At 39.1% G+C, this 25,027-nt stretch overlaps 1 protein-coding gene and 1 long non-coding RNA gene across 7 annotated transcripts in view; one reads left to right on the forward strand and one right to left on the reverse strand.

Moving 5' to 3' along the window:
- The window catches only part of RALGPS1 (Ral GEF with PH domain and SH3 binding motif 1), a 749,724-nt gene that overhangs the window by 125,906 nt on the left and 598,791 nt on the right, over window positions 1-25,027 (reverse strand). The gene's annotated exons all lie outside the window — the stretch shown is intronic.
- The window catches only part of LOC141505598 (uncharacterized), a 50,946-nt gene continuing 48,491 nt past the window's right edge, over window positions 22,573-25,027 (forward strand). The window contains exon 1 of the long non-coding RNA XR_012473634.1: window positions 22,573-22,794. This is a non-coding gene — a long non-coding RNA (uncharacterized LOC141505598). The remainder of the gene's footprint in view (window positions 22,795-25,027) is intronic.

The following is a 25,027-nucleotide window of genomic DNA, read 5'->3' on the forward strand; positions in this document are numbered from 1 at the left end:
AAACTCTGAGAGTAGCAAATGCTTCCCCTTGGAGCAGGAAAACTTGGGTTTGAATCCTAGCTCGATCACTAGCTATCTGTATGACCCCCAGGCAATCACCCGACATTTCTGAGCCTCTGTTTCTTCATGTTTATAATGAAGGGAGTTGGACTGGTCTGATTTCTGAAATGGCATCAAACTCTAAATTCCATGACTTAAAATGAGTAATCCCAGAATCACTGAATGTTAGAGCTAGTAAGGTTCATTTGATTTGGAAATGGAACATCATCTAGTCAAATTCTGCTTTTTTACAAATAAGGAAACTGAGGCTCATAAAGAGATAAAATAATTTGCCCCAGGTCATGTAGGAAGTTAGTGGTATATCAGTGCCCAGATGCATATCTCCTTGACTGCCCTGGTCCAGTAGCTCTTTACTATTCCACATTGCCTAGAGAGAACAACTCTTGGCATGCCATTCAATCATTTGAGGGGTCATTTCTCAAGGGGAGAAGTGTGGCCACCAGCTACTTCAAAAGTCCTCTAAAAATAGGGAGTACACTTGAGAAGTATCACATCCTAGCAGGAATAACATTAGATATGGAAACAGATAATCTGAATTCTAACTCTAAATTCTACCTATGAATTCCCTGCTTGAACCTGATGATAGTCATTTAATTTCCCTCAGGCCTCTTTTGTAACAGGAAAGGGTTCACACACAACCTGTAAAGTTCTTTCCTCCTTTGGCTTTCCATGATTCCAAACTCAGCAAACATCTTAATTTTAAGTCTGGTGCTTATTACAGTATATTGTTTAGGCATTTAATAAATGTTTGTTGAATGAATATTGAATGAAGGAGTTAATACCTTAAGATTTAATTGAAAGCCATTAGAAAGCAATAACGGAGGCATTAGGAATTGGAGTGGAGATGCTATAGAGTTTATCCCTTTTATAACTCCAGGGAGTGAAGAGAATTTTGGGTATTTTTGGGTCTCTCTGTCTCATCCAGAAAACAGGTCCTTGTACTTCTTTACCAATTAGGGAAAGACAATTAGGATGGGATTTAGAAGAGGATATGGGTGCTCCAAAAATACTTGTAAAGAACATATTACAGAGTAACAGCAATATTGTGATGATGATCAACTTGGATCAAGACAGTGATCCAAGACACAGTGATCAAAGGACCCATGATGAAAAATGCTATCCATATTTAAAAAGAGAATTAATTAACTCTGAATACAGATTAAAGCATACTTTAAAAAATCCCTTTATTTTTATGTGTTTTACAACATGGCTGATGTGGAAATATGATGTCACATTTGTAATTTATATCAAGTTGCTTGCCTTCTCAAGAAAGGGGAATGGCAAAGGGAGTAGAACCAAGAGAACAATGTACATGTCAACAACAACATTGTGAGATGAACAACCTTGATGGAAGCAGCTCCTCTCAGCAGGCCAGAGAGCTAGAACAACTGTATTAGACTGGCTATGGACTACATCATCCCCATCCAGAGGAAGAGAAACAAAAACAAAGCAAAACTCACCAAAAAAACCCAACCCTTCAGAATCTGATGAACATTTTATGAAAAGTATCTCTTATGCATCTCTTTCCCTTAATCCTAATTCCTCCTACCAAAACTGACTAATCTGTAAACATGTTTATAAAAAATATGTATGGACAGTGTTAACCTGAATGTTGTTGAGGGGAGGAGGTGAGGAAGGGAGGGTGGAGGGAAATTTTGTAACTTAAAAATATACATGTGCATAAAATAAATAATTAAATTTAAAAAATTTAAAAAAAGAAGGGAAATGGATATAAGAGAGAAAATATGGAACTCAAAGTTTTAAAAAATGGTTATTAAAGCTTTTTTATACATAACAAAAGTATTTACTGAAATAAAAACAATTTAAAGGAAAAGTCTAGAAGGAAAATTGGGGAGAAGTGCAACATGATACAAGGGCAATATTGGTTTCTTCAAACAAATTCACAAAATTATCTCAGAGTTAGTCTTTCATTAATTAAGAATCTGTTCCTTCTATTAACATTATTTTTAATTCTATTCTCAATACCAGTGCTTCATTGTTCAGGTTTTTTTCCCTTGCATTGAATGTAGTTAATGCCTTCCTTACATTTTCTCAAGTTCTTGTCCATTGATTTACAGATTCATAAGTAATTCTTTGTTTTGTTTGTTTTTTACAAGGCAATGGGATTAAGTGACTTGCCTAAGGTCACACAGCTAGGTAATTATTAAGTGCCTCAGACTGGATTTGTTCTCAGAACCTCCTGACTCTAGGGTCAGTGCCACTTAGTTCCCTCAATTCATAAGTAATTCTATCAACAATCTAATCAACAATTTATATATTTTCTGAATCCAGTTTCTTTTATGGCTTTGTAATTTTTCTATGCTCTAGAAAATAAAAATAATTATATTTCTTTTTATATATCAGTCTAAAAAAAGGCTGTAAAGAAAATAATGGAATAGGGGCAGTTAGGTGGTACAGTGGATAGAGCACTGGCCTTGAAGTCAGGAGGACTTGAGTTCAAATCTGCTCTCAGATACATAATACTTATCTAATTGTGTGACCTTGGGCAAGTCACTTAACCCCATTGCCTTAAATAAATAACATTAAAAAGGGAAAATAATAGAATAAGTCTGTATTCCATTTTAAAAATTCTATTTTTAATATAATAAAGTAGTACATTTATAACATAAAAATGATGTAGTCATAAAGAGCACTGATCAGTTATTCCATCTCATTTCAAGTAAGTGATAAGATGCTATACCCTGACTTTTTAAGTTATTTTAGATTATGTTTAAAAAATCCTTGAAAGTCATTGGAAAAATTGAAATAATAAAAGAAGAAGTATTAAGTGAATGGTTAGACAGGCAGACATCTTCTGCCCAGTCCTAGAGAAGGAATTGCTTGGAATTGGGAGAATGCCTCGGTTTCCAACTTGGTGTCATGCCTCCCTTACCTCCATCCCTCTCAGTCAGAAGGGGACCTCATGTACTTTGGAGAACCAGAGTATTTAGACTTTTTAACCTATATTCTGGGAAGCATCCCTAGGAAAATAGTGGCAGTTAAGAACTTCATTAATATCCCATGAAGGAAAAGAAAGGACTTCCAGTAATCAGGACCTCTCTCTTTGCTACATGTGTTTCTGAGATTCAGCCTCCTTTTTCCCCGTCTATATATTTACTTGTGGGAGAGCATTTCAGAGTCTTTCTGAAGGTTGTTTTAACCCAACTATTTCATCATTGTAAATAACATAAAACAATTAGTTCTGGCTGATTGATCATATCACTGATAAACAGTGGGGAAAACACACCAATAGATTCTTGGGAGCTATGGCAAAAGAAAACCATCACCTCAAACTCTCTTAGACTCCTAAGAGATGAAGAAGCTGCCTCTTGGGACTCAACCTATCAATGTGCAGCTCCAGAGGTAGCTCCAGAGTTGCCCCAGAGTCTGTATCATGCTTTTAAAACAGTGATAATAACTTCTATCTATTAGATGTTTAGGGGCCAGGCAGAGAATGGCAACATGGCAGACTGGCTCTAAAACTGGCTAGGAAAGATCCCACCCATACTTATATATGACCATGGACAGATCACTTAAATCCTGTCTCTACCACCTTGGGCAAGGTCTATATGACTTGGGGAAATCACCTGACCTTCTTGAGTCTCTGTTTCTTCATGTATAAAATGAAGGGAATTGGACTAGAATATAACTGAAATGTCATCAAACTCCAAATCTCTTAACTTAATCACTTAATCATACGACTTAAATCACTGAATATTAAAGCTAGAAGAGATCACTGGAATTAGAATATCATCTAGTTAAACTCCTCTTTTTACAAATAAGGAAACTGAGGCTCACAGACAGGCAAAACAACTTGCCCTAGGTCATTTAGGAAATTAGTTTTAGGTATCCTGAGAACTTCAGTGTTTTAGGTAACTCTTAAAAACTAAGCTGTAGAGAAAGTGCTAAAATGCATTGGTAGAGCAGATTTATGGATTTGGAGTTATATATATCAATGAATCACAGATCAAGTACCTATCTCTATATTAAAAATGCACACATTTTAAAATAAATTCATGGTATCATCACTCTAAGAATCCCATAATATGACTCCCCTTATCTCCCAGTTCTCCAAATCTTGGTGTTCATGGTGGCTCCTGATAGTCTTGATATGATAGTGTAGTCAGGGAAAGTCTGATTGGAGGGGATAGAATTTGACTAGGATTTTGAAGGTAGAAAATAGACAGATCGTACAGTCTCTGGTTCCACAAGTTTCTTATGATCCTTTCCTCTTTTTCAAAAGGTCTTTTCATGATCAACTCCCCAAAGTCTCAGAGGAGTTAACCAATTAAGATAACTAAGCATCACCTTCCTTGGTCTAATTTCAAAATTGAGCTTTTGGTCCATATTCTTCACAGAACTAATGAGATTTATAATTGGAAAGAATCTTCATCTTTTCTGTTCTTCTATCTAGTACAATTCATTCATTCTTACAGTTGAGGAAACTGAGGTTCAGAAAGGGAAAGAATCTTAATCAAAGTTACATGGCAGGGGCAGTTAGGTGGTGCAATGGATAGAGCATCGACCCTGAGTCAGGAGGACCTTAGTTCAAATTTGACCTCAGACACTTAATAATTGCCTAGCTGTGTGACCTTGGGCAAGTCACTTAATCCTTTTGTCTTAAATGAATAAAATAAAAATAAAATAATATACAAAAGTTACATAGAGAGGAAGCAACAGAAACAGGATTTTTAGACATATTAGACAGTCTTCTAGTTTCAAATCCAGTGTTTTGTTTTGTTTTTTTTACTAAACTATTTAAATATCTTAGAGAACAACAGCTGGGGTTTGACCTTCTTTCTTCCCCTCCATCTTAAGAACCTCCATTTAACTGAGAGCCAAAGTGCCATTTACATTCCTGCCAGCAGGCTCTGCTCCAGAAAGTCATTGTCCCTCCCCTGTCCTCCCAGTGGATCCCCCCTGGGACTCCAGGAGCTCTAAATTCTGTAGATTTTTCTCTTTTCTAGAAGACACACTCTCACTCATACCCATTTCAATTTAAATCATTTGGATAGCCTGGCTTTTGTTATTTCTCAATGTGTGTTTGATAATAATGAGGTTCCAATGAGATACTGATGACACAGCCCACACTGCCCAGGGGCACAGGCCTTTGGAAAAATTGACCATGGATTAGGACCATCCCCAAGGAGTGTACTCATTTTTCCATGAATAATGGCTAAATGAATGCTACTTTAGCTGTTTTTATTGGATCACATGAGCTCCTCAGATCTCTGGAGGGGGAAAAGATATGCTGAGGAAAAGAGCTGGGTTCATTACATTTCTCTCTAGTAACCAGCACATGATACAGAACAAGAAAAGAGTATTGGCTCTCTAGAAAGTAAGAAAATGATTTTGGAGCCTCCAACAGTCTCTGCCCATGAATGATTAAAGATGAAAAGTTTCTGATGCAAAGGATTGCTGTCAAAACCATATTCCCTAAGGAAATAAAAATACATTTATTAATACCTTTTGTCTTTATGTCATAAGCATTTTTTGGAAGAAATATCAACTCTGAATTCCCATGTGACAAAGAAAAACAATTTAGCAAAACCACCTGATATAGTGATCACTTTATTCACTATATACTGAAAAGAAGTGTATTTTATTCTCTGGCCTCAAGAATCATTATTGGTTATTGTTGATGATGTTTGTCCTTCATTCTCAAAGAAGACTATGACATTAGGAGAGGTGATGCCATGACAAGCACATGAATTAGATTTCAGTGAAGGGGTGCTTTGCTAAGTCACCTTCAGAGTCTTCTGGGTCCAGTGACCAGATATGGATCAGGATGACTAGAGCTGGCCCTGGATGGGAGTAAGTCAGGGTTAGGTGACTTGCCCAAGGTCATACAGCTAGTAAATGTTAAAAGTCTGAGGCTAGATTTGAATGCCCATCATCCTGACTGCAAGGCTAGTGTTCCATCTACTAAACAACCTAGCTGCCCTATTGATTATTAAGTTTTTAAGAACTGGTTATTTGTTAAATGTCCATCTTTTTCCCTGGAAGAGGAGGCTCAGCTTTTGCGGGAAAGTAGATTCTTGGCTGCATTCCAAGCTCCTTTGCTCTTCGAAACATCTCATTCCAGGCCCTTCAATCCCTTAATGTTGATGCAGCCAGGTCCTGTGTGATCCTTACTGTGGCTCCTTGATATTTAAATTGTTTCTGTCTGGCTGCTTGCAGGATTTTCTCTTTTATCTGATAGTTCTGGAGTTTGGCCACAACATTACTTGGTGTTTTCATTTTAGGATCTTTTTCTGGTGGGGATCAATGTACTCTTTCAATAACTACTTTGCCCTCTGATTCCATGATATCAGGGCAGTTTTCCATCACTAGATCCTGTAATATTAAGTCTAGGCTTTTTTTCTCTTCAATATTTTCATAAAGTCCTATAATTTTCAGGTTGCCCCTTCTTGATCTATTCCCAAGGTCAGTGGTTTTGTTGATGAGGTATTTTACATTTGCTTCTATTTTTTCTATTTTTTGATTTTGTTTAACTGACTCTTGCTGTCTCATGGAGTTATTAGTTTCTGTAGACTCCATTGTTTTTTTGGGGGGAGGAGTTTTCTTCATTAACCTTTTGCAACTCTTTTTCCAATTGGTCAGTTCTACTTTTGAAAGAGCTTTCCATTTCACAAATTGAGGTTTTGAAAGAATTAATTTCTTTTTGCATTTGCCCATTTGAAGATCTGAGAGATTTATTCTCATTTTGTATTTGTCCAATTGTACTTTCTAAGGTTTTGTTTTCTTGTTGCAAGCTATTGTCTCCCCAAATTTTACAGTTGATTTTTAAACTCCTTCCTTATTTCTTCAAGGAAGTCTTTCTGTGCTGAAGACCAGATTGTATTCTCCTCAGAGGTTCCAGGTCTCTCTGAGTTAGGGTCTTTCCCTTCCAAGAATTTTTCTATGGATCTACCTTTCCACTGACCCTTCTTCATTTTGCTAAGACCTGAGTTGGGGAGGGACTGGTTCACAGGGGCTTGGGATCTCTAAAGGCTTTACTCACTGAGTGCAGTTTCTCTGGCTGGCCAGTAGGAGGTGCTGGTTGCTTTCTCTGGAGTGTCTGTGACCTTGGCTGAGGCCTTCTCCCTTTCCTTGAAGGGAGGGGTTGGAGATATTGAATTATTTTGCCTTCAATCAATGGTGGGCTTTACCCTGTCTTGAGGTCATTCCTCAGCTGGGCTGGTTCTGCTCACACACCTGAGCCTGAGGCATAAGTAGTTTGCATTTGTTTGTTAGGGAAGAAGTCTGAGTTGTAATGGGACTCAGACCAGAGGAGCCCAGGGATGGTGTCCACAGCTCTCCTGCTCCAGAACTCTCTCCCCAGCCCTGTCCGGGATCTCCCGGGGGACAGCTCCAACACCAGCGCCCCCGATAGACTCATGCCCCTGAGGTCCAGCCCCACCTCTGATCCAGCAGGTCCGGCTCTCGGGCTCTCAGACTCCCGGTTCCAATTCAGCTGTTGATCTGGCTGATCTGGTGCTGATCCTCCCTCTGAGCCCAGACTCACCCGCCCGAATTCGGCCAAAGCTGCTGCCGGAGACAAATCCTGAGGTAGATGTTCTTCTCCTGGCTTTTCTTTCTGGGTTTTGTGGGTTGGATTTCTTTTAAAAGGTCTGTTTCATGTGATAGATGGGGAAGAGATCAGGAGACTTTAGAACTGTGCCTGTCTTCTCTCCACCATCTTGGCTGGAAGTAAGAACTGGTTATTTGAAGCAAAGAGATACACACACAGTGTAAAGGTAAAAGGTTGGAGCAAAATATATTATGCCTCAGCTGAAGTAAAAAAAAAATCTTGGGTAGTGATACTAAATTCAGATAAAGTAAAAGCAAAAATCAATCTCATTTAAAGGGATAAGGAAGGAAACTGCATCTTCTCAAAAGGCACCATTGGTAATGAAGCTAAATCCTTTCTAAACATGTATGCACCTAGTGGTAAAGCAAAAAAATTAAAAAACATAACTGGTTATATTTTTAGTGATCTATTCATTCACACAGTTATAGTCATTAAGCATATTATTCTCTTGATGCTAGCATATCATTCCACAAACTTCTTTCAATCCTTTATATTCACCATCCTTACTACATAATACTATTTCATTATATTTAAATTGGACAAGCATTTGAAAAATTCTCATCCTGTGTAGATGGTCAAAAGAAACAATGATGCCTTTGATTTTTTTATCCCAAAGGGAAAAGTCTGAGAATTGGATATTGACCTTATCACCCATCTGTCTTGATATAGCTTTCTTGACTCTATTCATTCTGCTACCCACTAGACTCACCTATTTTGGGGAAGAATTCAGCCTTAATGTGACTCTTTTCCAAGTAGCCAATTCTCACCTCCAAGAACAAGAACAAGATCAGTCTCCATATTCCATACAACAAGTCATATACTTTATCTTATTCAAATTCAGCTCCCAATTTCAGGGGCCAGGATTACATCCCCATCTTGGACATTAGTGTCAATCCAAGAGTATCATCTTTTTGTAAGTTCAGGTCCTAATCTGTTGTCCATTACAAGTCTTCTTGGGTTGTTCCTTTGCCTTTTCCTACCCATAAGTGTGATGGATATTAAGGGCCTACTATTAAAACACAGACCAGCATAACAGAGAAGATTCTTGAATTTAGTAAGCCAGAGATTAGAGACCATGAACGAAGCTACGAGGTTCAGTGGAAAGATTGCTAGACCCAAAGTCAGGAAGATTTGAATTAGAATCCAGAATAGATATTTACTAGTTGCTTGATCCTGGGCAAATCATTTAACCTCTCTCTGCCTCAGTTTCTTAATCTATAAAACAAGGAAAATGATGGTATCTATCTCACAGCCTTGTTATGTTATGAGATAATATTTGTAAAGTTCTGCACAGGACTTGGCAAACATCTAGGACTTCATAAATCCTTAGCCTCCGTGGGACTTAGTTCTCTCAAATGTAAAACAAGACTAAATAACCTCTGCAGTAAGTACTAATTGACAAATTTATATACCCAGGGTCCTAGATCTCCCTCTCCTTGTATATACAAGTAATACATAGTTGAATTAAAATAAAAAATACATAGTTGAATTAATTCTTCAATAACAAATTCTAAAAGGTGATACAATGGGTGCATTTTTGATATAATGGTTGTATTTTCTATGGAAGATTCATAGAGAGCTTGGACAAGAATGATGATGATGTTTGTCTTTCATCCTTGAAGAAGATCATGACATCAGGGACATGATGCCATGATGAGCACATGAATTGGATTTGAGTAAGGAGGAGCTGGGCTAAGGCACCAGTCTCGCTTTCTCCTTCAGTGCCATCTGACTCCAAAGGCCATATAGGGATCAAGATGGCTGGAGATGGCCCTAGATGTTAGGTAATCAGGGTTATGTGATTCGCCCAAAGTCACATAGTAAGAGTTAAGTTTCTGAGGTTGGATTGGAATTCAGGTCCTCCTGACTCCAAGGTCAGTGTTATATCTGCTTTACACCTAGATGAGGAATATGGAAGGGCTAGAATCTGAATTTGTTAAGGGAGTATTCATGTGGAGGAAATCACTGATCTATCCATATACTATTAGTATCTGGTCAATGAATTCTCTTTTGTTTTTTTATCCCTCCAACCTATATACCAAAAGGACATGCTATGAATGGCCCCTCCTCAAAGCAATCCTCATTTATCTTAACTGGATGCTCTTTCTGTTTATCAACACTAAGACATAGGGTGTAGAAAAAACACACAAACATTGTATTGGGAGTTAAGAGCCTTGAGTTCAGGTTCTGGCTTTGTACTTAGCAGTCATGTAGCCCTGAACAAGTCATGCCCCTCTCTTAGTTTTCCCATCTGTTCAATGAGAAGGTTGGACAAGATGATCTTTAAGGTCTTCAAACTCAAGCATCCTATGATTCTGAATGCTGCTCATCAATCTTGTGCTGGAAATATTCTATTCCTCTTTACTTCAGAAACTTGAAGACTAATTCTGAGAGTAGTTCTGGTCTATTAGGATATTGATCTTGAAAACAGAGGCCAGACCTCTGAGGGGTCATCATATGACCCACAAAACTATATAAGCAACCAATTGGATAGTGGGAACATGGTTTGGGTTCATTGTATCTGCAAAAGTCAGTAATAGGGTTTTTCTTCAACATGGATTTATCTACTACTATCTAATACCTCCAATACATCTGCCTTCCACCCTCTCTGCTTCTAATTTTTTTCCTTCTGAGTCATGTATCTGTTCTTTAGTAAAATTATAACCTAACTCCATCTCTATGAAGGTAAAGGGAATGGGGGTATTTCTCTTTTAGTCATTGCTGGTAAGATTCTTGCCAGTCCTTCTCAGTAGGCTGATCCTTTACTTGGAAGATGGTCACCTCCCTGAGAGCCAATGTGGCTTCAGAAAGGATTGAGGAACAGTTGTTATGGTGTTTGCTGCCTGACAACTCCAGGAAAAGTGCCAGGAACGGGACAGAGATCTGTATACAACATTTGTGGATCTGACCAAGGTCTTTGATACCGTCAGTTATGAGGGTTTATGGAAAAATATTTCAAAATTTTCATGATGGTGTGCATACCCAAGTTCTGGATAGTGGACAATGCTCTTGAGATTTCCCCGTTACTAATGAAATGAAACAAGGATATGTCCTTTTTCTCATACTTTTTAGCATAATGTTCTCAGCCATGTTATCAAACACCTTCACTGAGGATGAAAATGGCCTCAAGGTCAGCTAGTTCTCTGATGGAAAATTCTTCAACTTGAAAACTAAGACCAAAATGGAAGGAGTGTTTATTCATGATCTTCTGTTTATAGATGATTGTGACCTCAATGTAGCCTCTGAAGCTGAGATGCAATGAAGAATGGATCGATTCTCTGTTTTTTGTACTAATTTTGTTCTAACAATCAACACCAAGAAAATACAGGTGTTCCATCAGCCAACACCACACCATCCAGATGTGGAACAACCATTGATTACAGTAAATGGAGAAGTTTTTAGTACTGTGGACAAGTTCACTTACCTTGGCAGTGTCCTTTTCACACATTGACAATGAGGTTGACACTCACATTGTCAGAGCTAGTTCAGTATATGACAGATTCCATAAGAAAGTGAGGGAGAGAAGAGGTATTAGACTAACTATCAAACTGAGGGTCTACAGAGCCATTGTTCTGACCTCATTGCTATATGCCTGTGAAACCTAGACAGTCTACCAGCACCATGCCAGGAAACTGAATCGCTTCCATTTAAATTGTCTTAGGAAGATTCTGAAGATGACCCTGGCAAGAGAAGATACCAGACACTGAGATCTTTTCTTGAGCTAAACTGTCTAGCATTCCAACATTACTACAGAGAGTGCAACTATGATGGGCTGGACATGTTGTTAGAATATCAGATGTATGCTTGCCCAAAAACCTATTTTATAGAGAACTCACACAGGGCAAGCACTCACAAGGGGCTCAGAAGAAGTGATACTGAGACACCCTGAAGTCTTGTTGCAGAACTTTAGAATTGATTGTATGTCATGGGAGACACTGGCACAGGACCACCCAGCATGGCATGCCCTTGTCATTGAGGGCGCTGAGCTCTATGACAAGGGAAGAATTGAAGCATGTCAGAAGAAACGAGATCTTCATAAGTTTAAAGTACCTACCCCCACATGTTCACATGGACTACTTGTGCCCAAACTATGGTAGAGATCCCGAGTTCATATTGGTCTAATCAGCTAGTCAAACACACTGAAATTCATCTCAAAATAATGATGTCACTTTGGTCTTCTTCGATAATGAAGGACAAGAATCAACCAATCCAACTCCCTGTTGGGCACCCAAAGTAGCAACAATTGTGCAGATATTGATGGGAAAATCCATTACCCCAGAAAATAAATTCTGATGGGGCGCATGATTTTAAAAGTTAGAAGAACATTATTCTACGGTAGGAAACTTAGATAAAAGGTATAGGTTTTTCACTTATCCTTGTCTTCTGGGGGCAGGGGAAGACTTTCTAGAAAGAATGCTGGTTATAGCTAAATGATGTGGACATAGCTTTTACACTATTTGGCTGTGGTTTCCATCATTCCAAAGCACCTTCATCATTGCTAATTGAGAGAAAATACTGATCTTGCTGGGGTCAATTTTCTTTATGCTATTTGCTCTCAAGGAAAATATGATTTCATTTGTATAAACTAAACATTACATACAGGGAAAAAATTAAACCAATGACATTCCTTAAGGTGTTTTTTTTTTTTCTTCACACATGGTAACTGAGTTTTCTAGATTTCATGTCTTATGAGCTGTTCTCTGGTTTGTTTATTCTTACATAAAAGACATCCCCCGCTTAGACACAGTTACCCAGCTTAGGGGTTCCATCCATATTTTTTAGAATCATGAAAGCTCTTTTGGAAGGAGCTGTGAAGCTCAAGGCAGTCTCTGTTTCAGAATAGGAATCAGAACAGGAATATGGTGAATCAGGACTGGATCTAGAGTCTAAAGACCCTGATCAAATCTTAGCTCTGTCACCCAATATCTGTGTGACCTGGAACAAGTCACTTCTTTTTTGGGCATCAGTTTTCTTCATCAGTAAAATGAGGAAGGGTGTATTGGACTAGATGATCCTTAGTGCTTCAAGCTGTAAAATCCCTTGAGATCTATTTGACTCAAAAGGAAGACTGGATTTGTTGAAAGTAGACAAAACCTGTACGAAGTCCAATCACTCACACAGGCCAAATGATGAAGCTAATCGATTGAATATTTCTGACTTTTGAGGAGCCAGAGACAGGAAAATTGTATGTAACTTTTTGAATTTTCATGTTTTCCTCTTGTTGAGACGTTAGTAAAGTTAGATGTCAGGTGTAACTTTTTCTTTTTAGTGCTCCTTTTCCTTGGGCAGTGGAGAAGGTGAGAATGAACTTGCCACTTCAGTACTGTAGGTTGACTCATTAGAGCCAAGACAAAACAAAAAGAGCTGAAGAAACAGAGCAGGAAGTGTCTAAGCATGGGGAGGTAAAGGAAGAGATAGAAGAATGGTAGGCATGGTCCCTCTCCCTCACATATGAGCCTGCCCTTAAGCTCACACCACAGCTCTACCAGGGATGTCTGGGAAGTTACCAGTGAAATAGTCCTGGGACAAGCCCTTATCACCTCCAATGTGTGCTTTTAGGGAGATGCAATAGGGAAGGCAATAAGGAACAAGTGTGTATTAATCACTTATCTTGTATCAGACCCTGTGCTAAGTGTTTTACAAATATTATCTATTATCTCCCTATTTCACTCTACTCTCTACTTAGCTGCCAAAGTGATCTACCTAAAGCCCTAGGCTGAGCATATCACCTTTCCCCTCCTCAATTTCTCACCTCCAGGATTAAATGTAAAATACTTCATTTGGCCTTCATAACTTGCTCTGACTTTTCTGGTTTTCTTTTTTTTTTTTTTGCAAGGCAAATGGGGTTAAGTGGCTTGCCCAAGGCCACACAGCTAAGTAATTATTAAATGTCTGAGACGGGATTTGAACCCAGGTACTCCTGACTCCAGGGCCAGTGCTTTATCCACTACAGCACCTAGCCGCCCTTGATCTAGTTTCAATGGTTTCCTTGTTGTTCCTCAAAGGAGATACTCCATCTTTCCAGTGTAGGCCATTTTCACAGACTATCCTCCAATCCTGGAACATGCTCCTTTTTTCATCTCTGCCTCCTTCAAGTCCCAGCTAAAATTTCCAACCTCTATAGGAAATCTTCAATCTCTATATTGAGTATAAAAGCAGAAGGGAACTGTTGCTAGTTCCTGTGAAACACTTGTCCTGGAGGATTGATTCTTGCATCAAGGCTCTTGCAACTCCTGAGTTTGTAGTATGTCTATAGATCAGTTTTGGAAAGACCTGTGAGTATGGTTATTTTAATATCTTGATTGTTTATCCAGTGGTGTGTAGGAGAAAATGCAAACAGCTTAGAAGAGCTGATTATTAAATTTCACTGTGAGTGTTCACAACTCAGAAATTGGTGAATGCCACAAATTAGGACTTGATTGATTATTTTGTATGTTGTCTAGACTTAAGGAAGTGATGGAGAAAATGATAATAAGGCAGATTAAACTTAAAAGTGTGTTGTGCAGATTTTTTAGGGTATTTTTTGGGGGGGGAAGAGCTGATAGTTAAGCATTTATCAGAACTTCACTAAGTTTATATTCCCCAAATTTGGCACAGTCTAAAAGGGTCATACTCTTACACTTAATTTTCTTTTCCTTCTATGTATTTAATAAGTGAAGAACTGTATGCAGTTGAACCATGCTTATATGATTGAATACATTATGCTATAATTCACGTGATTTCCTTGAAATTCAGTAGGTAGGGAAAAGGGTGGGGTTGTTTTTTCCCCTTGGGAAGGAGCCAAGAGGAGTTTCTTTTGGATAAAGTCACACAGAGCAAGCAATCCCTAGACTAACAAGATGAGCACTGCCAATCTCAAAAAGATCAGGGCTCAGGGCTAGTAGTAATCAATTCTGAAAATTTTATTTTTTTAAGGTTTTTTTTTTTTTTTAACAAGGCAGTGGAGTTATGGTTTGCACAAGGCCACACAGTTAAGTAATTATTAAGTGTCTGAGGTCTGATTTGAACTCAGGTACTCCTGACTCCAGGACCAGTGCACTATTCACTGTGCCACCTAGCCACTCCAAACTCTGAAAACTTTAAAGAAAGTACACATTGCCTGACCCATACATAGGCACCTAATAAAGACTGGTATTTCTGCCAAGCGTCTTCTAATGCTCTATGGAATGCAGGACCCTTGGGGAGAACATGAGGTTGCCATTGCCTGGTCCTTAGTGTTGCAAAGGACCAGGCAAGTAGCCAACCCCACATCCCCCTGCCTTGTTAAAGGTTTATGTCCTAATATGAGTGGCACATTCCAAACTCATTATATAATCTGAAGATGTCCTGATTGGTTGAAGGGAAACCTGGGATTATATAATTGACTAATAAGGACTCAGTTTCTATGGAAGTCTGTGAGGAATGTATGATGCTGGTTCCTTAAGAAATAGATGCTCTAAGATAAGTTGATATTTTAATAGACCAAACAAGTTAAGGGAGGCTAGCAAGCAGAATTTAGAAAGTTTAAATACTGTTCAATTTGGGATTATTAAAATTTCTTTTTGTGGTTGTTAAGTCATTTGTTAAGTCATGTCTAACTCTCTGTGACCTCATTTTTTTGGGTAAATATACTGGAGTGTTTTTTATTGTTTTTTTTTTTAATTTTACATTTATTCCCCCAATTTCACTTCCCTCTCCCCACCCCCCACAGAAGGCAGTCTGACAGTCTTTGCATTGTTTTCATGCTATACATTGATCAAAACTGAATGTGTTGAGAGAGAAATCATATTCTTAAGGAAAAAATTAAATATAAGAGATGGCAAAATTACATAATAAGATACCTTTTATTAAAAATTAAAGGTGGGGTGACTAGGTGGCACAATGGATAGAGTACCGGCCCTGTAGTCAGGAGTACCTGAGTTCAAATCCGGCCTCAGACACTTAATAATTACCTAGCTGTGTGGCTTTGGGCAAGACACTTAACCCCATTTGCCTTACAAAAACCTAATAAAAAAATTAAAGGTAATAGTCTTTGTTTAAACTCCACAAGTTCTCCACAAGTTGGTATTCTCCATCGCAGATACCCTAAAATTGTCTCTGATTGTTGCACTGATGAAATAAGCAAGTCTATTAAAGTTGATCATCACCCCCATGTTGTGGTTAGGGTGTACAATGTTCTTTTGGGTCTACTCATGTTGCTCAGCATCAGTTCATGCAAATCCTTCTAGCCTTCTCTGAATTTCCATACCTACTGGTTTCTAATAGAACAATAGTGTTCTGATACTGTAGTGTTTTGCCATTCCCTTCTCCTTATTTTACAGATGAGGAACTAAGGTAGTAGTAAATATCTGTGAACTCAGGAAGATGTTTTCCTCATTCTCTACCCATTATAACATGTAGCTGCTCCTAGATTTATTTAACATTCCATTACTCTAGTTTGTTAACTTTAAAAATTTATCTTTATTTTCCTTCTAAATGAATACTAAGACCCCACTGTGAATATCAGAAATAAAAAGGAAAGAGGTTGGACATGGGGACACTTACTAGTGGTCTTTGCTGCTGGAGAGGCTCAATCTTTGAGTTCAGGAATTCTAAGTTGCAGTAGAGTAAAAAAAAAGTAGATAAACCAACCAACCAATCAAATATCTGTATTATTGAGCACCAATATTATGAGTCCTGGGGAAATAGAAAGACCTACTGGGGGGTTGAACCCCCCAAGTCAGAAAAATGAAGCAGACTAAAGCTTCAATAGTGGGCATTGCACTTCCAAGTCTCAGACCCAGTCTCAAAAAAGGGGGGGGAAGAGGATGTGAGTGTCAAAATTTCATTTTCAATTATAATGGTAATATCAGAAGAAGTGGGGCAGGTAATTAAGAATCAAGGATGTCAGATTATCTGGGATATTATGGAGAAGATTTCTGTCTAAGTAGGTATAGTATTTCTAAGGTTTCATCTAATGTTTCAATTCTTTGTTCTTACTACCCAAGAAACAAAACTGACTGAAAGGAAAGAAACTCAGTCCCTGAGATAGAGGGCTTCAGTGATCAAGGAAGGCATAGAAAATAATGAAATGTTAAGTCCTTTTTTTTGAAAGGGCTCAAGCATCCCTTCCAAGGAGAAGCTACTTCCCTGGGTCTCTGATGATGCTCAGGAAGACCCAATATCCAGAACTGGATTCTTTATAAGGCATGGCTAAAAAGTATTATGCCTGATGATAATTTTTTTTAAAAATCACACCACACACACACACACACACACACACACACACCCTAGGATTTATACATCAAAAGGAGTGTTATTTCTCATAGTTTTCTGCTAAGGAAACCAGATGGCTTTCCCAATGAGGTTGTCTCAGAATAATTCAGTCTTTTGGGAGAGGGAGGCCCTTAGAGTCTGTTTATGAATTGTTCAAAGAAATAATTCTAATAGATTTGTAGTCCCACTTCATCTCTGACTCCAAATCATATGACTTGGGTTGATTACAATCCTGATCCCTCAAACTTGTCTCCAAATGATTTTTTTTAGGTTTTTGCGAGGCAAATGGGGTTAAGTGGCTTGCCCAAGGCCACACAGCTAGGTAATTATTAAGTGTCTGAGGTCAGATTTAAACTCAGGTACTCCTGACTCCAGGGCCGGTGCTCTATCTACTGCGCCACCTAGCTGCCCCCCAAATGATTTTTCACTGGTTTTCAAAATCAAATTCATTCATAAAGGAAAAAGATCTGCAATCACAGAGGATACTAAAGAGAATGCTCTGTAGATTCAGAAGGCCAGTTCCTAGAAATAGGAACAATGGTAAATGCAATGGAACAGGCATCCTTCTTCCCAATGTGATCATTTTAAAGGGGAAGTCTGTAATTTTGTTGAAGCACTTACTGCACTGAAAAACAATTTCCATATTCATTGTATTTTAAGAAGTAAATTTTGTTAGGAGAGCTAGGTTTGAATTTCTGGTTCTTCCAGTTACCACTTGTATGATTTCAAGTAAATCCACTTTTTCTCTCAGACTCAGGTTAATCTATAAGTATAATTACTGGAAAATTTTAGTTGAGGGCAGAGAGAGAGAGATAGAGATAGAGAGAGAGAGAGAGAGAGAGACAGACAGACAGACAGACAGACAGACTCTGAAGTTATTCATGAGGAGGCCAGATTGTGCTACCATTGCTGTCTTTTTTATAACTGTAATCATTGGTATCCATCATAAGCAAACCATATTATAATATATATTTCCTGGTATTGTAATGCAGGAATAAGCCCACTAAGAGAGGTCCCAGATAATAAGTATGACAATGTCAAGATCCTTGGTGGTACTTGGAATGGATTAGGGGACCAGAATCTAGACCAGAGGGAAAGACTATATTGGAAACTGCAGGGTCAGTAAAAAGTTTTCAGATGGAACAGCCTAAAGCTTTTGTGATGATCAATAATGGTCTTTGTACTTACAATTTAGGTGAAATAGGGGACAGATCCAGTCTCAAAAAAAAGAGGAAGAAGAAGTAGGCTTCAAAATTTCATGTTCAATTATAGTGGCAATTGGTGAAGAAGGGGGCAGGTAATTAAAAATCAAGGATGTCAGATTGTCTGAAATATTATAGTGGAGATTCCTGTCTAAATAAGTGTAATATTTCTGTGATCTCCATGGAATCAAACTGGCTCAAAGAAAAGAAAGGCCAGGGTAACTCAAGGCCTGAGATTCAGGGCTTCATTGATCAAATCACTTAGCTGCCAGTCTGCAGTGGTGGAGGGTGTTTCCTCATTTAGATATTTCCTCTCCCAGTAAAATCAAGTCACAATCCTTACTTCTTTCCCCAATTAGCATTTAAAGTCTTTTGCAACCTTATCCCAAACCTCCTTCCTTGCCTCATTGAATATTACATTCCTGCCTTCACTCTCAAGATCCAGTCACATATTCTTCTTTCTGTTGCTCATTATTTTTGTGCCTTTGCACTGGTCATCCCACATCTCTGGAATGCACCTTCTCCTCACCTCCACTTCAATCATCTAACGTACACAAAATTCTTCTCTTTATATTTATTTGGCATGCATTTTTTCCTTCACTAGAATGTAAGCTCCTTGAAAGTAGGAATGATTTTATTCTTCATCTTTGAATTTTCACCTCATAGCAAGGTACCTGACACATGACATAGCTTTAATAATTGATAGATTATGGAATAGAGATTTTCCAATTCAGTGACCCTCATTTTACAGATGGAAAAAACTGAGATTCAAAGAAAGGAAATTAATTTCTTAAAGATCCCATAGTTTGTAACTGGCAAAAGTCTCCTGTCTCCAAATACAAAAATCTTTCCAATTCCACTTTACCATATTCTTTACATGAGGCAGCTAGGTGGTGCAGTGAATAGAGCACTAGCCTTGGAGTCAGGAGGACCGAGTTCAAATGTAACCTCAGATACTTGACATTCACAAGCTGGGTCACCTTGGACAAGTCTTTTAATCCTAACTGCCTCACATCCAGGGCCATCTCCGATCACTGAATGTAGATGGCTCCAGAGGAAAAAGTGAGGTGGGAGACTTAACATAACATCCCTCACTCAAATCCATTTCCCTTGGCATCACTTACTTGATGTCATGGTATTCTTAGAGTGTGAAGGGGGAAAAACCCATCATCATCATCATCATCATCACATTAGGTAAGTCCCCCAAATGGACTAAGTAATCAGAGTTCCTACATCAGTTTAAGATGTACAGAATACTTTATTCACAACTCCTCTTTGAGGCTGGATAGAGTATGAATTGCAGTGTATGTATTATTCCCATTTTATCTATGGAACAACTGAGGCTCAGGGATACCAAATGAATGGTCCAGGAGCACTTGGCTCCTATGTGTCTGAAATCTCACAAGATGGTTTTAAGCTCCAGGTACATTTATAAAGAATAACAGAAAAAAAGAATAACAGAAAAAAGGTGAAAATAGCTGTCAGAATACCACAGAGCACAGTTGCCTGCTCCTGGGAAGCCTCAGAACCCTGACACAAAGAGCTTCTCACTATTGTCCTCCTCATAAGCCTGGCAGAAGCATCATCAGGATGGCAGGTTGAAACAAAATGAAGCTGCTCCTATTATTCCTCATCTCTGGGTCCACTGCTGCTGCTGCCCCAGGCTGTAAACATCTGCAGCAAGAGCTCTTTGCTTGTTGCCTAGACAACCTTAAAACAAACTGCACATCCGTCTGTCCACAGGGCAGGCCTAGTGTTTACATGGAAAATTTTCTTCTGAAAAAGTCAAAGAGCCATGAAGATGACATCACTCCATGGCAGAGAAACGATTCCCAGAGGGATCTAAACTTACCTATTCATTCTCCCTGACATCCTGCTGGTACAGAATGGGGTAGGGCAGACCCACACCCTTCCTCTCCTCACACAGTACCCTTCTTTTTCCTCTCCCTCATTCCAGTGCACTGGGGAGGGTTTGGCTACAATAATTAATGGGGGGGGATGGAGACAGCTCTTACCTGCTCCATCTGGAGCCAAACATAGCGTCTGCCCAGTAAAATGATCATAAATATGGAAAACAGTAAAAACTCACTTGGCACACAGTCTGGGGGAGGGAGAGGACCAGCTTTTCTTTTTGTCTACCTTTCTCCCATCTCCACTATTCCTTAGGCAGTGAAGGAGCTACATGGGGTGAATTTAGTCAGAGGGTCTCAGCATCACATTTTTGGGTGATGCAGACAAGTGGCAGGGGAGACAGATGTAGGTTAGTGAGAGGACTGGAGAACATATTAGGGAGGGATCTGTTGAAGGAGGTTGGGGATATTTAGCCTGGAGAAGAGAAGATTCAGGAGGAGACATGGTAGCTGTTTTCAGGAATTTGGATGACCTTAATATGGAACAGTAGATTTGTTCTGATTAATCTGAGAAAGGGAAGTTAAAACTTGAGTAGGGAAAAGAAGTAGTGGAAAGCCCAACTGAGGTTTAACATGAGGAAAGACTTCCTAACCATCAGCACCATCCCCAAGGTAGATCAGGTTGTAAGAAGGTGGCTCCTCTCCACTGGAAGGCTTCAAACAAGGGTTAGATAAACTTTAGTTGGTTATTGGTCAGATATGGGTTGTATGTACTAAGGGTCTCTTAAATCCCTTCCTGCTCTCCAATACTTAGAACCTAGAACCTGGATTTAAATTCTGGCTATGCAGCTTATTGTCTCTGGGACCTTGGTCATGTCACTGTCCTCAATCTATAAAACAAAGGAGTGTTAGATGATTTCTGAGGTCTTAATCTTATGATTCTATTGTGGTAGAAATGTTTCAACCCCTAAGCCACAGTGGTTCAAAGAATAACAAATTTTAGAAGAAATGAGGCCTCTAGAGGCAAAGTAACATGTCTGGAGTAATGAGGTTAATAAATTTAAGTTAGGATTGTAACCAAAGACTTCTGACTCCAAGTACAGTGGAGTCCTCCTCCTCCCAGCCTCTTTCCCTCCACTACTACACTGTCTAAAATGGCTAAACTGGAAAGGTGAGTTGTAAAAGTGAGAGTAGATTTAGATGGGATTTTCTTTACTTGCTCCCCATTCCAGACAGTCTGTTGAGAGGAACTATTTGGCAAACTCCTGATGAATACAACAATTACTCCTGCTAGGGGAAATAGGACCTGTGAACAAAAAGGCTAATTTGGACTTTTTGTAGAAAATAGTCTGTGCCCATCAATTGGGGAATGGCCAAACAAGTTATGGTACATGAATACTATGGAATACTATTGTTCTATAAGAAAGCAGAAATGGTGGGACTCTAGAGAAGCTTGGAATGATTAATGGGATCTGATGCTGAGCGAAGGGAGTAGAACCAAGAGAACAACATCCACATCCACAACAACATAGTGAGATGGACAACTTGACGGAAGCAACTCCTCTCAGCAGTTCAGAGAGCTAGGACAATTGTATTAGACTTGCTATGGACTATATTATCCCCATCCAGGGGAAGAAAAACAAAACCAAACAACACACACACACACACACACACACACACACACACACACACACACACACACACACAGAATCTGATGAACACTTTATAAAAATTATCTATTTCCCTTAATCCTAATTCCTCATACTGAAAATTACTAATCTGTAAACATGTTTATCAAAATATGTATGTACAGTGCTAACCTGACTATTCATTGCTGTGGCGAGGGGGAAGGGAGGGTGGAAGGAAATTTTGTAACTTAAAATATACATGTGCATATGGATGAAAATGAATTAAATAAATTTAAATTAAAAAAGAAGAAAATAGTCTGGATTAAGTCTACCAAAGAAATTTCAGGCTTCTTTTCTTAACATTCAAGGCCCTCTCCAACCTGGTTCCACTCTAACTTTTTTTGTCACATTTCATCCTTCTCCCTTATAAAGACACACACACATCCACACCCCCACACAACACACACAGTTCTTTAAATTTAAACAGCTTGCCACTCCTCCTGCCCCCCCATCCATGCCCTTTGCTGTTCCACTGTTTCCTTTACCTACTCCAGAGTTGAGAATTCCTGCTCTAAGATGTCAATATTTAGATAGATTTGTCAGTTTATCAATGGAGGTCCTCCCTAAATGAGAATTTTTCCATGCCCCATGATGCCCCATCCTTTGGGAAACTTGTCCACGATTTCCCCTAATCCTCAACAGGGATTCCCTTAATATACTAGGGGCTTTCTTAAGATTTTTTGAAATTATGTAATATCCTATGGAATACATTGGTTATGCAGTGATAAGCCCTAACCCTTGCTACACAGTTAACTACCGCTAACCATTTCCAGGTCCTATATTTCATTGATATTCCTTCACACTTTTAAAAACTCAATTCTAAAGCCACCTTTTCCAGGGAGCCTTCCCTGAACCTTCAGGCCAGTAATGATTTCCCCCTTCACCTCATATAACTCCTTGTACTTTGTTAATGCTTTTTATCATGCCTCATTGTGGATTACAGTTATCTTTATGTTTGACTTATCCTTCACTAGGCTATAATTAGGATGTTGGCAGGAATGAAAGCTTATCTAAAGGCTGTATCTATTTCCTCCAGGAACCTAGGATGGGCCTCGGCACATAGCAGGCACTAATTATCTGAACTGAATTATAAAAGCAGACTAAGCCAAGAGATCAATAGGTAGAAGAAAGTCAACTCCAGAGAAATGAAGAGGGGTCCACCAGTCCCTATATTGCATATTATTCAGGTAAGCAAAACCCAGGGCAGAGTAGCTCAGGTTTGGAAAGGTCAAAGCTAGACCCCCACTAATAATAGTTCCTGTTTCTATGTGTAATGGGGTTGGTGAGCAGATTTAAGGTTTGACTGATGCAAATTCCTACAAGGTAACTGGATCTGGTCTGCTAGTTATGTGGTGAAGTGGAGTCTCTTTGCCTGGCTGTGTGGCCAAAGCTGGAGTACATTTAGCAGTCATTAGCCGTGAGGGCCAGTCCTTTTCGCTCCATTTGACTTTCTGCTTGACTGCCTTCTAGTGAGGGAAGAGAGCAAAGGTCTGTAAGGGGAGAAACATTAGGCCCTCCCCATCCTGGGCCAACATATCATCTGCTGATACAAGCTCCCTGTTCTTTGCCTCCTTGTACTGTTCTTCCTAATTTTAGATAAAAGAGCATTGGGATTGCTTTCCTGGAGTCCATACTGAGTTTTGCCGCCAGCCAGTGCCCTAGGGAGTTAGGAGTAACCTTTAGGAAATAGTCCAATGAAAATTGAATCTTACTGGGTGATGTTGCATTTGAACATGAGGTTGGTGGGAGTGATACTATGTTGACTCTGCATTAAGCTCGAGCTGATTCTATCCAGGGACTGAGGTGGTATAGGGGAGTGTATGCCTCCTGGGCACTGGGAGAAATGTTTATATATATATTATTGCTATATCTTCATTTTAATAAGTTAATTGATTAATTGATTTATTCTTTTACTTTCTATATCTTCAAAGTAAATTCTCCTTTGTAAAGCTAATTGATATTCACAGGTTAAATAGATTTGGGAACCACTTAGCCTCTGTTAGCCAACAGAGGGTATTGGGGAGGAACTGGAGGCTCAAGTTAATACCACTAGAGAAAGATCCTTTAGCATCTCAGGGGTACCATTAGAACCCTAAAAGGGGAATATAACCGGTCTTGCTCTGGAAGAGTGACAGTGAGATCAGAGTCAGTCACTAGGTAGAGAACTTTATGGTTTAAAGTCTCTTTCCTTACAACAGAGAAGCATTCTCTCCTTTTGATATTATTTAACATTGTTAGCTGCTAGGTAGTGCAGTAGATAGAGTACTGGGCTTAAAGTTCATGAGAACTGATTTCAAATCTGTACTCAGACTAAATTTAGCTGTAAGATCCTGAGCAAGTCACTTTGCCTCAGTTTCCTTATCTTTGAAATGAAGATAAAAATAGGATCTCCCTCCTAGGATTATTGTAAGGATAAAATAATATTTGCAAAGCTCTTTGCAAATTTTAAAGTGCTACTTACATATATATTATATATGTGTGTGTGTGTATATGTATGCTAGCTATCGTTATAACTTTTTGCTTTTATGCACATTTTTCCTCCCCTGGCCTCCTCCCCCCATCCTCATGGGAAGTATGGTAGTGTTGTTAGTGTGGATAGAGAGAGCGGGCCTTAGAGTCAGGAAGGCCTGGGTTTGAGTCCAGCTCCTACCCTCTACTAGGTGATTGTCTAGGTGACCAGTCACTTCATCTCTCCAATGCTCTTACAACTCTCAGATTATAGGCTGAAGAGAAGACTCTGCTACCCTGCACTGGTAGAGGAGTTCCCTGTATGAATGAAGCCCATAGGTCCAGTGCCAGTTCTCATCTCTTCTCTATGTAGCAGGTGCAGAATTAGTATAAGGATCATGCTTCTGCTAGTGATAAAGAAACTGATGCCCAAATAGCTGGAGTATTTTTGCCTAGGGTCACATATCTAGTCACCAATTAGTCAACAAATGTTTATTAATAGACTAATACCTGAGGATCTGTGCTAAGCACTGGAGATAGACAAAAATAAAATAGTCCCTGCCCTAGAGAAGTTGGTATTTCAGTGGGGAAGACAATATGTACATATATGCTAATATATGCAAAATGAATATAAGGCGGGCAGCTAGGTGGCACAGTGGATAGAGGACTGGCCCTGGAGTCAGAAGTACCTGAGTTCAAATCCGACCTCAGACACTTAATAATTACCTAGCTGTGTGGCTTTGGGCAAGCCACTTAACCCCATTGCCTTGCAAAAACCTAAAAAAAAATAAAATAAAATGAATATAAGGTAAATCTGAAATCTGGCATCTAATTAAGGAGTGTGTGTGTGTGTGTGTGTGTGTGTGTGTGTGTGTGTGTGTTTTAAGGCTAATCTTGAAGGGGAACTAGGGATTTCAAGGCAGAGGAGAGGAGGAAGAACATCCCAGGTTTGAAGGATGCCAACAGAAAGAC

Source organism: Macrotis lagotis, chromosome 1, assembly GCF_037893015.1.
Source record: "Macrotis lagotis isolate mMagLag1 chromosome 1, bilby.v1.9.chrom.fasta, whole genome shotgun sequence".
Taxonomy (NCBI): Eukaryota; Metazoa; Chordata; class Mammalia; order Peramelemorphia; family Peramelidae; genus Macrotis; species Macrotis lagotis.